The sequence below is a fragment of the Bubalus bubalis genome, chromosome 6 (genome assembly GCF_019923935.1).
Source record: "Bubalus bubalis isolate 160015118507 breed Murrah chromosome 6, NDDB_SH_1, whole genome shotgun sequence".
Lineage (NCBI taxonomy): Eukaryota > Metazoa > Chordata > Mammalia > Artiodactyla > Bovidae > Bubalus > Bubalus bubalis.
The window spans coordinates 78,513,796-78,524,234 of record NC_059162.1 but is presented as its reverse complement, the minus strand read 5'-3'; positions in this window follow the sequence as shown (position 1 = coordinate 78,524,234).

The window sequence follows — 10,439 nt, the reverse complement described above, 5'->3', positions numbered from 1 at the left end:
TCAGGAGATCTTCCTAATTAACATCCAGAAGGAGAAAGAAACTTGCTTTCCCTTTCTCAGAAGCCACCTGTTTCTCATTAGACTAGTGGTTCTCAACTGGGAATAATTATTCCTCCCAAAGGAAATTTGGAAATGTCTGGAGACATTCTTAGTTGTTACGACAGGAAACAGAGGCATTGCTAGCTTCTAATGGGTAGGGAGGGAGAAGGCAACGGCACCCCACTCCAGTACTCTTGCCTGGAAAATCCCATGGATGGAGGAGCCTGGTGCATTGCAGTCCATGGGGTCGCTAGGAGTTGGACACGACTGAGCGACTTCACTTTCACTTCTCACTTTCATGCATTGGAGAAGGAAATGGCAACCCACTCCAGTGTTCTTGCCTGGAGAATCCCAGGGATGGGGGAGGCTGCTGGGCTGCTGTCTATGGGGTCACACAGAGTCGGACATGACTGACGCGACTTAGCAACAGCAGCAGCAGCAGCAGCAGTGGGTAGGCATGCTATTACAGGATAGTGTCCCACAGCAAAATATTACTCATTACAAAATATCAATTGTGCTGAGGTTGAGAAACCTTGTGTTAGACTAAAGCTTCATCAGATCAAGAAGCACATCTGTGCCCACATGTGGCAAAGTGCCTGACACATAGAAAGTATGTGGTAAATATTTGCTTAAAAGATTGATGAAATAAGTTTGATGCTTATGATGGTTCTTTGCTACAGGCAAGGTATCATTAGTCTCACTTTCTCTTTTTATTTAATTATTTTTTTTGAAGAAAAGTATATTTATGTCCAGAGAGCTTAGTTGTTTAGTTGCCAAGTCGTGTCCAACTCTTTGTGACCCTGTGGACTGTAGCCCACCAGGCTTCTCTCCAGGGGATTCTCTAGGCAAGAATACTGGAGTGGGTTGTCATTTCGTTCTTCAGGGGATCTTCCCAACCTAGGGATTGAACCCACATATCCTACATTTGCAGGAGGATTCTTAACCGCTGAGCCACCAGAGAAGCCCCAAAGAATCTGAACTTGGTGCTATTAGTTAAGAAGGGGTCCTAGTTTAAAAAAAAGTGTGTTAATCTAGTTTTGAAAACACAGCCATCTAAAAGTAGGTATCATCTTGCTCTTCACAATGTTATACCAAGGTGGGGCGGAAATCGGACAACTTAAGTGCCTAACAGAATCAAAAAGTCACAGAATCAAGATTCATATCCAACTTTTCCAAAAAGGTCTAATAGTATCTTTTCCACTTCTAGCAGTATTTTCTAATAGTATTCTTTCTTTGTTCTTTTCTATGCTTCTCCAGCAGCATAGATCTTGGTCTAAGACTACTCTCAGCTAGTTTCCAAGAAGTCAAGGTTCAAGTTGCCACATACAGATCATTGGTTCCCAAAGCCAAGTTCCCTCAGGCTTATACAACCTTTCTCTAGATACAGGTCCACACTTAGCTTAAAAACCATTACTGAAGTCTATCTACATTGGGAACCACTGTCCTTGGCCCCAGGGACTGTGAAGCTACTATTGTCTTGTTCTTTAATGCAGGCCTGGGATCTCAACTATACCTAAAATTTTAGCTAAAGTGTTTTTAATCTCCTGTTTTTGCTAAGTTTCCTTCTTTCTGTTATGAAAATAATTTGGTAGTCTGAATGATCTACTGGAAGGTGGAGTAAGCTGTTCACTCCCTTGATCTGACCCCTGAGGTTCCTGCAAAAACTTCACATACTGAATAAAAGCTTAGATGAGTGTCCATGATCTGGTTTACGTGAGTACGTCAAATGTTGGAAAGTTTCTGAGAATTAGAAAGAGACTTGAAGACAGGATTGCTTAGAGCAGAGACTTTTAATTCCACTGTGTTTTGTCATCCCAGCCTTTCCCAAGAGACTGTTGATATGATGGAATAGGGAATATTTATTATCCATTGCTGTTCAGTTCAGTTCATTTCAGTTCAATTGCTCAGTCGTGTCTCTTTGTGACCATTTGGAGTGTTGCCACCAGGCTCCTCTGTCCATGGGATTTTCCAGGCAAGAATACTGGAGTGGGTTGCCATTTCCACCTCCAGGGGATCCTGCCCACCCAGGACTTGAAACCACATCTCCTGTGTCTCCTGCATTGCAGGCAGATTCTTTACCCAGTGAACCATCAGGGCTATATAGCACAATTAGGTTTTATGGAACACCCTATTCACAGCTCAACACAATCACACAAATTTCAGTACCCTCTGATAAAAAAACCACACATATCATACAGGTTAATATGTGACTGGAGGAAATATTATCAGGCATTTGGGTACAAGTTAACTTATTAATGCAAGCTTCACTCTTTTTACACACACACATTTATTTATATGTATATATATAAATAAATACATATATATATATATATTTGTGGGATTTAGTTTCTTCTTCTGCAAAATGGAGATCAGAACAAGCATACCATTTTCAAGAGGCTGATGTGTTCATGTGTACTCAGTTTCTTCATTCAAGTCAAGATTCTTTACGACCCTATGGACTGTAGCCCGCTAGGCTCCTCTGCCTGTGGGATTATCCAGGCAAGAATACTGGAGTGGGTTGCCATGCTCTCCTCCAGAAAATCTTCTCAGAACTGAACCCAGGTTCTCCTGCATCTCCTGCATTGTAGGCAGATTCTTTACCACTGAGCCATCTGGGAATCCTTCATGGGGCTGATACAGGGAATTAAAAGAGACAGTATGTGCCAAATACTTAAAATAACATCTATAATGCATAAATAATAATGCTGTTGTCAAAAATAGAACCTTAGCACTCACAGTTTATTCACAAATTAAATTATTTGTGATCAGCCTTAAAGGCCTCTAACATGGACTAGCAAGAAATTTTCCTGGACCTTTCATTTGAATGATAACCTAGGAATGATTTACTAAGCTTAGAAAGCCATTGATCCATTGAGATTAACAGATCCCTCTTACTTTGATGTTGTTTTACTCTAGAGATCTTTCTGAAATACAAAAATGAAATGATTTATTCAAAGGATATATAATTAGATTAAGTTAGGTCTGTCTATTAGAAAGTTTAAAACAAACAAGCAAAAGCCTTCCCTTCATAGTCTCTGGAGGCAGGCAGGACAAGGCTCAAATTCTAATTCTTCCTCCTGGGGAAGGAGGAGGGAGGAGGGTTCAAGATGGGGAACACATGTATACCTGTGGCGGATTCATTTGGATATTTGGCAAAACCAATACAATATTGTAAAGTTTACAAATAAAATAAATAAATAAATAAAGTAATAATAATTCTTCCTCCTACTACCTATCTGCCATTGGGAAGGTACTTAAACTCTTGATACTCAGTTTCCTTACTATAAAATGGAGATAATAACATCTATCTCATAAAGCATTAAGCAGATTAAAGAAATACTACATTTGTGGTCCTTAGCAAAACACCTGACAGAGAGTAAGAGCTCAACAAATGACTGTAATTCTTATCTGTCTGTATTTCCATGTCCATTCCCCTTTTGAGTAACATGGCCTTAAAAACCCTACTTAAACTTTCCCTGGGTTTATATACAGCTGTGCATGGGAAACTAGGCAAGAAGTCTGCGTCTAAGATTAGAACTGAGTATTAGAGGTGGAACAGCACCCTCCTGAGGACAAAGCAAGTTTGGCAGCTCCTTCCAGCTCAGGAGTCACTAGAAGATAGGCTGCACCCCAGGAAGAGAGAGTTGAGGATGGAAGATTCAGTTCAGCTCTCACATACGCTGAGGCCAGAACCAGCTACAAAATTGACAGGATATAGTGCAGAATGTGGGGCCCCTTGTTTAACAATTAGCCCGATTTCAAGAAAGCAATAGCAGAGCATTAAGCCAAGTATGGGACCCTTTGAGCTTTGTGTGAGTGCACAGGTTACATGTCCATGAACTTGGCCTTGTCTAGAAGTGCCTCTCTTCATTTTAATTCTTGGAGACACAGGATTTAGTTCTTATTGAAATCAATGAGTCTCATGTATCATCCTGAGTTAGTAACACTAAGTTTCAATTTGAGACTTTTCTGGGAGGCATATTTGGAATGGCTGTTTCTTTTTTGGGGATATTCAGTTCAGTTCAGTCCCTCAGTCGTGTCCGACTCTTTGCGACCCCATGAATTGTAGCACGCCAGGCCTCCCTGTCCAACACCAACTCCCGGGGTTTACTCAAACTCATGTCCATCAAGTCGGTGATGCCATCCAGCCATCTCATCCTCTGTCGTCCCCTTCTCCTCCTGCCCCCAATCCCTCCCGGCATCAGGGTCTTTTTCAATGAGTCAACTCTTTGCATGAGGTGGGAAAGTATTGGAGTTTCAGCTTTAGCATAAGTCCTTCCAAAGAAATCCCAGGGCTGATCTCCTTCAGAATGGACTGTTTGGACCTCCTTGCAGTCCAAGGGACTCTCAAAAGTCTTCTCCAACACCACAGTTCAAAAGCATCAATTCTTCAGCACTCAGCTTTCTTCACAGTCCAACTCTCACATCCATACATGACCACTGGAAAAACCATAGCCTTGACTAGATGGACCTTTGTTGGCAAAGTAATGTCTCTGCTTTTTAATATGCTATTTAGGTTGGTCATAACTTTCCTTCCAAGGAGTAAGCATCTTTTAATTTCATGGCTGCAGTCACCATCTGCAGTGATTTTGGAGCCCAGAAAAATAAAGTCTGACACTGTTTCCACTGTTTCCCCATCTATTTCCCATGAAGTGATGGGACCAGATGCCATGATCTTCGTTTTCTGAACATTGAGCTTTAAGCCAACTTTTTCACTCTCCTCTTTCACTTTCATCAAGAGGCTCTTTAGTTCCTCTTCACTTTCTGCCATAAGGGTAGTGTCATCTGCATATCTGAGGTGATTGATATTTCTCTGGGCAATCTTGATTCCAGCTTGTGCTTCCTCCAGCCCAGTGTTTCTCATGATGTACTCTGCATATAAGTTGAATAAGCAGGGTGACAATATACAGCCTTGACGTACTCCTTTTCCTATTTGGAACCACTCTGTTGTTCCATGTCCTGTTCTAACTGTTGCTTCCTGACCTGCATATAGGTTTCTCAAGAGGGAGATCAGGTAATCTGGTATTCCCATCTCTTTCAGAATTTCCACAGTTTATTGTGATCCACACAGCCAAAGGCTTTGCATAGTCAATAAAGAAGAAATAGATGTTTTTCTGGAACTCTCTTGCTTTTTCGATGATCCAGTGGATGTTGGCAATTTGATCTCTGGTTCCTCTGCCTTTTCTAAAACCAGCTTGAACATCTGGAAGTTCACGGTACACGTATTGCTGAAGCCTGGTTTGGAGAATTTTGAGCATTACTTTACTAGCGTGTGAGATGAGTGCAATTGTGCAGTAGTTTGAGCATTCTTTGACATTGCCTTTCTTTGAGATTGGAATGAAAACTGACCTTTTCCAGTCCTGTGGCCACTGCTGAGTTTTCCAAATTTGCTGGCATATTGAGTGTGGCACTTTCACAGCGTCATCTTTCAGGATTTGAAAGGGCTCAACTGGAACCCATCACCTCCACTAACTTTGTTCATAGTGATGCTTCCTAAGACCCACTTGACTTCACATTCCAGGATGTCTGGCTCTAGGTGAGTGATCACACCATCGTGATTATCTACAATGGGATATTAGTGTCTGTAAATAAACCCTACATGCATTCTCCTTTTAGCATTGTTAGGTCCATACATGTTAATAAGAATAAAATCTCTCCGTAAATATAATTACTTTTATAATTTATTTCCTTTTAAAGGCCTTCCTAAATGAAAAATACCAAATTTGGCATAATAGCTACGTCTGAGGAAGGAGGGAAGTGAAGAGACTTTGGGCAGAACTTGTGGGAAGGGCTTCAACTTTATCTAAACTTTCTTTCCCAAACCCAAAGACATTTTCAAGTTTAATAAGCTGGGTGGTAAGTACACACTTGTTAACCTATTAAAATCTGAAAACTTTTGTAATAATTTTCACAATATTTTACAACAAACATATTTCCAAAGATCCTAAACCAAAGAAATTATCATTTTAAAATTTAATTTGGAAGAGTTAAGACAAGAGTTTAAATTTCAATTATGCCATGCAGCGTGGTTCCTAACCTGGAATATATTACCTTAGCTCCCTATTCTTCCTTCTATTCTCTTCTTCTAAATTAAGAAGGTTGAACATAAGATACCTTTTAGACTCTTAATCATTATTTCTATGAAGCAAAGTATATATTTAGAATATAATTTGAAATGAGTTGTAATTTAGGGATATGGATTCAATGAGGATGATTGCTTGTGAAGTGGTGGGGGAAATGTGGTAAAACTGCAATAAATTTAAATGCCAGCTCAAAAGAACCCTCCAACATGTAAATATTTTTCCTTTTCTGAGATTCACTTTTAAGAATAGCTTTAGCAATCTTGTACAGTCATTTGGCTAAAATATCATCTATTTATTTGACATGGTATTAAAAACTCAAATGCCTATAGATGAACTAATAAGTAATTTGGTTAAAGAGGCCAGGTGTGACACAAGGGAGTGATGGGGATTGCAACAAATTAGTGTATTCTGTTTGATGGGGCAGTCAGCATTCAACTTCACTGGATATTTCCTGCCTGTCAGTTTGAGCCCAATGTTGACAAAACTTTCCTTTTTTGAAAATTATTTTTGACTTATCCTGCCATTTCTTGATTCAGTTCAGTTCAGTTGCTCAGTCGTGTCCGACTCTTTGTGACCCCTTGAATTGCAGCACGCCAGGCCTCCCTGTCCACCACCAACTCCCGGAGTTCACCCAGACTCACATCCATCCACTCAGTGACGCCATCCAGCCATCTCATCCTCTGGAGTCCCCTTCTCCTCCTGCCCCCAATCCCTCCCAGCATCAGGGTCTTTTCCAATGAGTCAACTCTTCGCATGAGGTGGCCAAAGTACTGGAGTTTCAGCTTTAGCATGATTCCTTCCAAAGAAATCCCAGGGCTGATCTCCTTCAGAATGGACTGGTTGGATCTCCTTGCAGTCCAAGGGACTCTCAAGAGTCTTCTCCAACACCACAGTTCAAAAGCATCAATTCTTTGGCGCTCAGCCTTCTTCACAGTCCAACTCTCACATCCATACATGACCACAGGAAAAACCATAGCCTTGACTAGACGAACCTTTGTTGTCAAAGTAATGTCTCTGCTTTTGAATATGCTATCTAGGTTGCTCATAATTTTTCTTCCAAGGAGTAAGCATCTTTTAATTTCATGGCTGCAACATTCAGAAAACAAAGATCATGGCATCCGGTCCCATCACTTCATGAGAAATAGATGGGGAAACAGTGGAAACGGTGTCAGACTTTATTTCTTGATTACCCAACAATTATTTATTTCTTAATTTTGGCCATGCAGCATGTGGGACTTAGTTACCCATGTGCCTTGCATTGGAAGCATGGAGTCTTCACTGACAGGGAAGTCCCAAAATTTTCCATTTTTTTAAGAGAAGGTAGAAGCCTAGACTTTTATGAAATTTCTTCCATTTTTATTTGTTGACAATGAATGCAAACTTTTTTAAAGTGTATTTCTCATCAGATAAAAATTGATCAATAGACTTGATTTATTAATGGTTCCAGTGCTTTACTGGCCTAAACCTCTGGGCTAAAATGTTTTTCTTGGTCTTTATGCTCAGTTCTGAGGTTTTCAGTAATATTACTATTGTGTCTAATGGAATTACGGCTGTTATCTACTGACACCCAAGTTATCACACCATTTCCACATTTTTTGGCAATTTCAGCCCCTGGCTTAGGCTCACACTCTCCATACTACTTATATCTTAACTCTTGGTCATTTCAATATGTGCCTATGCAGTGCTTTCACAGTATGGCTGCTCACAACCTTAATGTCTCTCTCCTGATGATGTTGCTATCCACCCTATCTCAGCCTCCTCAGGCTCCCAGTCAAACTGTAGACTTTGTCAAGATTGTTACCTGCCACCCAGTCATCATCTCATTCCACTCTGATCACCATTTTTCATCTTTTCAACTTATGTTCTCTCCCCTGTTAGTTCCCATGATCTTTGACTCTTTAAGTCATCTTAAGACTTGAAGCTTAAGACTCCAAGGTCAATATTTGTATTGTATTTGTATTCACTTGCACAGATCCAGCCCATTGCCCATCTCTCTTATCATCTACCTGCAGGCAAAGATACAACCCTGGCTAAATCCAGCTTTCCTCTATTCCATATCCACGTGTCAGCTGGAGGTGCTGAGGGGAAAACAGTCAATTGAGCTGATAGAAATCACCTCAAATTGTTGACCAAGAACCTCAAGTGGGTCCTTTATAGTTCCAGTCAGTTGTCCTATTTCCCCAGTTACTATGAGCAATGTGTGGGAAATGCTGGTAGTAAGAGTGTATGTGTACAGTGTATAAAAAAAGGAAATGAATGTTTAAAATTAGTAGTGAAAACCTTATGAATATTACAAATGGATAAATCTGCAGTAAAATGAGATGGAAAGATTCTGAAGGACAGAGTTTAGATCATGCCACTGATAATAAATACAGTGCTTCTGCAAGATAGGAAGAAGGTTATGAGCAAAAGGAATAAACTTCTACATGCATGACTAGAGGATCAGCACCCATGCTGTAAGCCCCCTAGTCTATATTCATTCAGGAGAAGGGTCAAAGTTTGCTATGAGACTAAAGACTCAACAAGGTGAAAAGGCTCTTGATAGAAAGAAGTTCTAGTGCAGCTCTTAACAATGCAGTGGTTCAATATTTGCTGGACTCTAAAGATCAAAGGAGTGATAAGGAGGCAAACAGACACTAGGACATTCTGTGTTTGCCTTGAGACCATCATTGTGTGGCGTGTGTGTGTGTGTGTGTGTGTGTGTGTCTGTGTCTGTGTGTTGAGGGGGGAACTAGTGGTCAACAGCCTTTGCTAATTTTTAATGCAGATAAAACTGATCTTTTTTGGAAAAAGTTCCCTGAGACAACATCCAGAACTTGGCTTTAAAACTGTGCAGGGACAAATCACACCTCAGTTTGGTTAGACCTGCCTCAAGGAAATACATGTAAAAACCCCTTCCAACACTTCATAGATATAAACAAGTAGATTCAGAAATAGCCTTTGGAACCTAATCTGATTTATATTTTTAAAAGGAAAGCTTCTATAATTAAATAACAGCAACAATAACTAAAACAATCACTTTTTGGTTATTTTAGTGGTTTCTTTCTTTTTGGAGGAGGGGGGCACCATGTGGCATGCAGGATCTTAGTTCCCCAGCCAGGGAATGAAACTGTGCCCCCTGCATTGGGAGCATGGAGTCTTAACCACTGAACCACTAGGGAAGTCCTGTTTAGTAATTTATTATGTTTATTATTCATAGCACTAGACTGTAAGAATCTTGAGTAAAGAAATTATACTTATTGTCTTTGTATTCCTAGCATCTAGCAATCTGCTAGACATTCAAAAAATATACATACATTAAATGAATCATTGATAATCACTAATAACACACCTATCAATAAATCCTTAGATATCAACAACAAAAAATTCCAAGAATGTACCTATGTTATAGGTATAAAGTTTTAAAATATTAATCTCAAAAAGTTTTCAAGTTCAAGGGTAGAAAAAGAATGGGTGTTGGACTTCTTTCTCAGTTAAACAAAATCCTGCTCTTCTCTGAGCATTTTGGTTAATTAAAAATTGTATTGCATTTTGAATTAACTTTTTGAAAGTTTGATAGTGTACAAATGCTGTTCATTATACTCAGTGCAGTTCCACCATAAACATTAAAGGAGATTAAAGGAAGAAGAAACAAGGTGCTCGATGTCTTTTTAGATACTGAGAACTGTTTATACCATGTATAAAAAAGTGCCTACTCCTTTACTCACATGTCTTCATTTCTGAACTATCCTGTTTCATCCTGCATTATCTTCCTTTTTCACAGGATTGCCAGACAGACCTGTGATCCAGGCACATTTGAGGAATAGGTGTTTCCGTCACATGAGCTTAGGCAACATACTCGCACATGAAATTTCTCTGTTGCCTCAATTTCCTTATTTGTAAACTCAATTAAAATTTTCAATGCCTTCTATATTCCAGGAACTGGGCTTGGAGATTCACAAAGATGATCTTAATTCATCTTCATAAGAATTCTATAGGGTAGTCATTCTTAGTCTCATTTTAAAGAAGAGGAACCTGGGGCCTCTGAAAACAAACTCGGACTGCTTTTGTTTACATCTTTAAAAAACAGTAATCCAAGCTAAAAACTGGGGGTCATCTCAGTATACCTCATCTCCCAGACCCCCATATCACAAGTATGTGATAATATGTACTATTTTAATAAAAGTCTATGTACAAGATTTAGGTATATAAAGAAGTTATACACTCAGAACTGAAAACCTCCCTTCAGTTCAACTGCTTCATTTCCCAAATGTGTAAACTGAAACACAGGAAGCTTAAGTCGCCTGCCCAAGGCTGTCTAACAAGATAGCAAGTGAG